We start from the raw sequence: 6,707 nt of genomic DNA, 5'->3' as shown, positions 1-6,707 counted from the left end.
CTCCATGGCTGGTGGCTATGGGCAGTCGCTCTAGATGTGGTCTCCATGGCTGGTGGCTATGGGCAGTCCCTCTAGATGTGGTCTCCATGGCTGGTGGCTATGGGCTGCTGATGCTGGCAGGAGTGATACAACCTCAAGACATGCAGCCCAAATTTTAGTTGATAGAGCTTACGAATTGCAAATATGTCATACTTGGAATCCTGCCAGCATCCTTTCAAAAACTTCTAAAAAGTTGTAGTAAAATAGTCACAGATGAGTTGGTTTTTTTAATAAATAACTTTTAGTTCTTTGACATTTTGATACAGTATATTTTGATCATATTCTCCCCCAACTCCTACCCGTATTCACCCCATTTTCCAGCTTCCCTCTCAACTCTATCTCTCAGGATTGGCCACCTGACCGCCTGAGTCACTGATTCTCTATCTCTATCTCTATCTTTTTTTTTTTTTCGAGACAGGGTTTCTCTGTGTAGCTCTGGCTATCCTGGAACTCACTCTGTAGACCAGGCTGGCCTCAGACTTAGAAATCTGCCTGCCTCTGCCTCCCAAGTGCTGGGATTAAAGGCGTGCACCACCACTGCCCGGCTTCTGGCCTATTTTTAATAACTCACTTACTCCACTTTGGCCTTTATGCTTTGGGGTGTGAGGTTGTTCCCTGGATTGTAGTAAACCTACTAGAAGACACACCTGACTCTCACAGTCCATAGCTCCTCAGTCAGGGGTAGGGGCTAACAAATCCCTGTCTGAGTTAAACCCCCCCCCCCATCTGGAATAATCTTGGAAGAGGGGTGGGTGGGCAGACGATAAAATTCAGATACCAAGGAAGACTGGAACAAACCATCATCTTCTGGCCATGCTAGATCATGGCACTCATGAGCTCACAGCAGCTTGCTTGCCTGCCCCAGTCCTGCACAGCATCAAGCCAGCTGACTCTCTCACAGGAGATTTTTGAAGGCTATAGTTTGTCACATTACCATCTGTTCTCATTACTGCCCAGCTACACCTATCACACACCTGTGTGTGTGAGACTATATGTCTGGGTGTGAGTGTACACATGTGTTTCTGTGTGTGTGTATGTGTGTGTGTATGTACATATATGTGTCTGTGTGTCTATGTGTGCATGACTATGTGTGTGTATGTGTGTCTCTGTGTGTCTGTACATACATGGATGTATCTGTATATGTGTCTGTGTATGTTGAATATGAGTCTCTGTGTGTCTGTGCATGTGCCTGTATATGTGTCTCTGTGTGTGTGTCTGTGTGTATTTCTCTGTGCGTGTGTATGCTTGTCTCTATATATGTCTGTGTGTCTGTGTGTATATCTGTGTGTATGTTTCTGTGTGTGTGTCTGTGTGTATGTTTCTGTGTGTGTGTGTCTGGGTATGTGTGTGTATCTGTGTCTATGTATGCATGCATGTGTATGTCTGTGTGCATGTATATGTGTGTGTCTGTGTGCATGTATGTGTATGTGTGTACATATAGGTGTGTGTCTATATGTATACATATATGTGTCTCTGTGTATACATGTATGTGTTTGTGTCTTTGTGTGCATGTGTTTATATGTGTGTATGTGCATGTATGTATCTTTGTGTCTATGTGTGCATGAATGTGTGTGCACGAATGTGTGTGTCTGTCTGTCTGGGTATGTGTGTATCTGTGTGTCTGTGCATGCATTTGTGTCTGTGTGTCTCTGTGTGTATATATGTGCACATGTTTCCCTGTGGAGACCAGAGGAGTCTCCTCTCTTACTGAGACAGGGTTCTTCACTGAGCCTGGAGCTCATTGTTCAGCTAAACTAGCTGTAGAAGTTTGAACAAAATATCCCTCATAGGCTCATATATTTGAATGTTTGGCCTACATATGGTGGAACTATTTGGGAAGAGGAGGTGTAGCCTTGTTAGAGGAGGTGTGTCGCTGAGGGTGGGCTTTGAAGTTTCAAGAGCCCATGTCATTCCGACTTAGCTCTCTGCCTCCGAGTAGTAAATCACATGTAAGTTTTCAGTTCCTGCTCCAGTTTCCATGCCTGTCTGCCTGCTGCCAAGGTTCCCCCCAGGATAACCGTGGACAGGCCACCCTCTGAAACTGTCGACAAGCCCCCAAATTAAATGCTTTCTCTTATAACTTGTCATGACCATAATATCTTTTAACAGTAATAGACACTGAGTGGCCAGTATGCCCTAGGGATCTTCCTGTCTCTGACTCCCTGTGGAACTACAGGTGTGTCGCACCATGCCTAGACTTCTCACATGGGCTCTGGAGATCCAGCTCAGATTTTCACGCTGATGTGGCAGATGCTTTATTGACTGAGCATGTCACCAGGCCTCACTGGACTCTTCTAAGACGTCCCACAAGAAATTCTCTGCCTGTGAGGAGCAGCTCCCAAGCTGTCAGTCTGAGTCCTCTATACCTTCCATTCTGCTTTCTGTCTGTGAAGTGGACTCTGGGGAGCTTTCAAAGATGAGATTAGGCAGCATTTGTGTTTTGTGTCTGACGTCTTTCTTTCAGCATGAGTGTTCTCAGTCCATTAAGTTGGGGGTGGTAACTCTTAGGTCCTCTCAACTAACAAGTGTGGATAGTTTTTTCCTGGTGTCTTAGTTAGGGCTACTGTTGCTGTGTGGAAACTCCATGACCACAGCAACTCTTATAAAGGAAAGCATTTAACTGGGGCAGGCTTACAGTTTCAGAGGTTTAGTCATGGCAGGGAGCATGACAGCATGCAGGCAGACATGATGCTGGAGAGGGACCTGAGAGTTCTACATCAATAGCAAGAGAGAGAACAACTGGTTTGGGCTTTATGAAACCTCAAACCTCCCTCCAGTGACACGCTCTACAGCAAGCCTACACCTGTCCCCAATAACCCCAGACCTCCTAGTCCTTTTAAATAGTGCCACTTCCTAAGCATCCAGATATATGAAACTACAGGGGACATTCTTATTCAAACCACCACACATACTTTACCAAACATGCCAGCCCAGCAGTCCCCATGCTACATGACCCCGAGAGGCACATTTGTCCATCAGGGGGCCAAAGAGAATGAGCCAGTGCATGTGTACCAGGGGAACGACCATGTTCTCGCAAAATGCACGCTCTGAGGGGACAGTGTGACAAACCTCCACGTACCTGACTGAAAATGAGCACAGGGCTCTCAAGAAGAGGGTCATTAGGGTCACAGCAGCACTGATGAGCAACAAGGACCACCGAGAAGGTCGGGAGACTGTAAAACACTCAGCTTGCATCCTCTTGCTCAGTGTCTGACTCGTCTCCCTGAGCGTCAGGGGCTTGGGACCTTTGTTTAAGTCTGAGGTTCTATTGTTTAAGTGCCGAGCAGCTGTACTACTCATGGTGTCTACATGTGACAACTAGACACACTGTGTGAGGGCTTTGGAGTAGGTTTGACTTTGCTCTAGTCCTGGCCCATGGCAGAATTTCTGAGCTGCTCCGTGCTCCCTGGGCTTCTCTGTGCTCCCTGGGCTGCCCTGTGCTCCCTGGGCTGCCCTGTGCTCCCTAGGCTGCCCCGTGCTCCCTGGGCTGCCCTGTGCTCCCTAGGCTGCCCTGTGCTCCCTGGGCTTCTCTGTGCTCCCTGGGCTGCCCCGTGCTCCCTAGGCTGCCCCGTGCTCCCTAAGCTGCTCCTGGGCTGCTTTTTTTTTTTTTTGAAGCCTTTTGTCCTGCTTTCTATAATTCTGAAGCCCAGATCAGCCACACACTCACTGGGTAACCATGTAGCACAAGCTGGCCTCAAACTCTTGGGACTCCCCCTGCCTCAGTCTTTGGAGTACTGAGATTACAGGTGTTCACCACCATTGCTGGCTTCACATCATTCTTCTTCTTCTTCTTCTTCTTCTTCTTCTTCTTCTTCTTCTTCTTCTTCTTCTTCTTCTTCTTCTTCTTCTCCTCCTCCTCCTCCTCCTCCTCCTCCTCCTCCTCCTCCTTCTTCTTCTTCTTCTTTTTCTTTTGGATTTTTCAAGACAGGAACTCACTCTGTAGATCAGGCTGGCCTTGAACTCAGAAATTCGCCTGCCTCTGCCTCCCAAGTGGTGGGATTAAAGGCGTGCGCCACCACTGCCCGGCCACATCATTCTTCTATGTCAGCGTTTCTTGCAGGAGTGAACCTCAGGCAGGAGTGAACCTCAGGCAGGAGCGAACCTCAGGCAGGAGTGAATCTTAGGCAGGAGTGAACCTCTCTTGGCAGGGCAGGGCACAGCACTGAAGCTAGAGTGTAAGTGTCTCCCTACTGGACTCTTACGAACAGGAAGGATGAAGCCTGTGGTAGCTTGCATAAGCTTGGTTCCCATAGGCTCGTATATTTGAATGCTTAGGAAGTAGAATTCTTTCAAATGATTAGGAGGATTAAGAGGGGTGGCCTTGTTGGAAGAAGTTGGCAAACAAGGAGGCATCACTGAGGAGTGAGCTTTGAGGTTTCAAAAACCCATACCAGGTCCTGTCTGTCTGTCTGTCTGTCTCCCCACTCCACCTACCCCCTGCAGATCAGTATGTAACTCTCAGTTACTGGTCCAGTGCCTGTCTGTCTGTCTGCCTGCCTGCCTGCCTGCCTGCCTGTCTGCCTGCCTGCCTGCCTGTCTGCCTGCCTGCCTGTCATCAAGCTTCCCCATGATGATAATGGACTAAACCTCTGAAACTATAAGCCAGCCCCCAATTAAATGTTTTCTCTTATGTAGTTGCTTGGACCACAGTGTCGCCTCAGAGCAGCAAACAGAACATCAACTAACACAAGGACTAGCCAATCCTCTTGGGTTTAGCTTGAGGAACCGAACAGGTTTGCCCTCTGTGTTCCTCCATCCCCTGCTTCCCACCTCGTTTCTCAGCAGAAGCTGAAACCTCATCAGAGATATACCTCAGTGCCCGCTTGCTCAGGCCTTCACCTTCCAGGCTGTTGTTTAACACTTCCGAATATTGGAAAGGTCCAGATCTAGAAAGCAACAGGGAGGTGTAGCCCCTTGGATGTAGATGGGTTACTTTGGACCACAGGCTGACAGCATAGAGAGACCCTGAGCTCCAGGCTTGCTGTCTGCAGCAGGCACCTGTTTCCAGAAGAGCTCGAGGGGCCTCCAACTCCGAAATGGGATCAGGGTGGAGCCCAGCTTTGCCCGGAGAGCAACCTCATGAGTCACTCCACAAGCTGGTGGAAGAGAGCCAAGCTTGGCCTGCTCTCACCGCTTACCCTGCAGTTACCTCTGTAAGGAACAGTTGTCATCCATTTTAGAACCAAGTGCCTCAGAGTTCATCAGTTTGAGAAAAGCAGGAAGCTGGAGGGCCCTCTCCCCGAGCTGGTCATCTCCCCGAGCTGGTCACTGCTGCCTCACAGCTGGCAACTTGTCTGTTACACTAATGAACCCAGGACCAGAAAAGGGGCAGCCTATAGCCCCAAATCTCACATTAGACTGACATGTGTCCTATACCAATGCGATGGGGAATTTGGGAGGGGGTAAGTCCAGGCCTGCGGAAAAGAATAGCAGAAACTTCTCATGGCCAGGGAACTCTTAAAAACTCCCACCTTGTGCCAAATCAAGAGGAAGGTCATTCTTTGCCTCTTCTCTGAGCCAGTCTCTGCTCTGTGGAGTACGCTAATGCGTTTTCTCTTCACTGTCTCTTAAAGTCATGACTTTCTTATTTCCCACACTCCCCCAGGGGCAACGAAGGCTGACAATCTCGGAGGATGGTGGCACCTCTGTACTTCCAGTGAACAGCTACAGGAGGTGACCCACAGGAAAGACCATGGCTGAGACCTACCACAGGTGTCCGGTGACGTCACAGGGACAGTGATGGCTCCAATATGAACTAAATTCCCAGAGTTTATTTTCTGGTGACTTTGGAATCTGAGCTCATGGTGGTGGCTGGGCCTCAGGGGAGGGCCTCATAAAAACACATCTTTAAAACAGCTGAAAAATAAAGAGGTCAGAGCACGGTCACCCACGTGAAGAGAACTGTAAAAATGAGCTACCCTCCCTTGGGTGACCCGCTGCAGCCTCCTGCCGGGGGTCACTTGAAAACTCAGGGAGAAGGAACATAATTGCAGCCTGGCAGAGCAGGTCAATGGTGGCCTCTCCCAACATCCCAGCCTGTTTTCCACCACCTCATTTCATCACGCTTCCTGGCACTCATGAGCTGCTTCTGTAACAAATACCCACCAGCCAGCAAGAGAGCCAGGCCACCCCACTGCCTCCTGCCTTTGTCTTGAACTCAGCAGATCTGGTTTCTGCCCCAGGCCCAGCCAATGCACCTTCACTGTGTGACTTTCCTGGGATGACTCACCCATGACTAGGATCCAAAGTCCAGCTTTGGGGACCAGAGAGCCACTTACATAAGCAAAGGTGACCAGACAGCAGCTGCAGCACCAGAAACATCCGCCATCCCCCACCCCCTCATCCCACCAGCTTGTGGGGTGGGGAAGACTCAATTAAAGTTGGGACCCCTCTAGATCTAAGGGGTGTCCTGGGTGTGATTGTTACCGTAGAGTTGAACGTACTTTAGGCAGGAGACAATAAGGGCCTTAGCGGTCAGATCTCATCTGTGGGGTCTATCGGGATGGGCTGAAGGAAGATTGCTACCAGGGTGAAAGGTCTTGGGTATAGGGTTGAAGGGTGACAGAGAGGTGGATGGTTGAAGATAAGACGTCGACTAGAAGAGTGTACTGGCTGGGTTTGTGTGTCAACTTGACACAAGCTGGAGTTACCACAGAGAAAGGAGCCTC

General features: G+C 49.3%; 1 long non-coding RNA gene across 1 annotated transcript in view; it reads left to right on the top strand.

Moving 5' to 3' along the window:
* Nucleotides 1-6,440, top strand: part of LOC116092574 — a 9,271-nt gene extending 2,831 nt beyond the window's left edge. Inside the window, exon 2 of the long non-coding RNA XR_004119343.1 lies at nt 5,645-6,440. This is a non-coding gene — a long non-coding RNA (uncharacterized LOC116092574). The remainder of the gene's footprint in view (nt 1-5,644) is intronic.
* The last annotated feature ends 267 nt before the right edge of the window (nt 6,441-6,707 follow it).

This window comes from Mastomys coucha, unplaced genomic scaffold, assembly GCF_008632895.1.
Source record: "Mastomys coucha isolate ucsf_1 unplaced genomic scaffold, UCSF_Mcou_1 pScaffold15, whole genome shotgun sequence".
Lineage (NCBI taxonomy): Eukaryota > Metazoa > Chordata > Mammalia > Rodentia > Muridae > Mastomys > Mastomys coucha.
The sequence above is the reverse complement of the archived record's forward strand: the minus strand, read 5'-3'. Positions and strand labels throughout refer to the sequence as shown.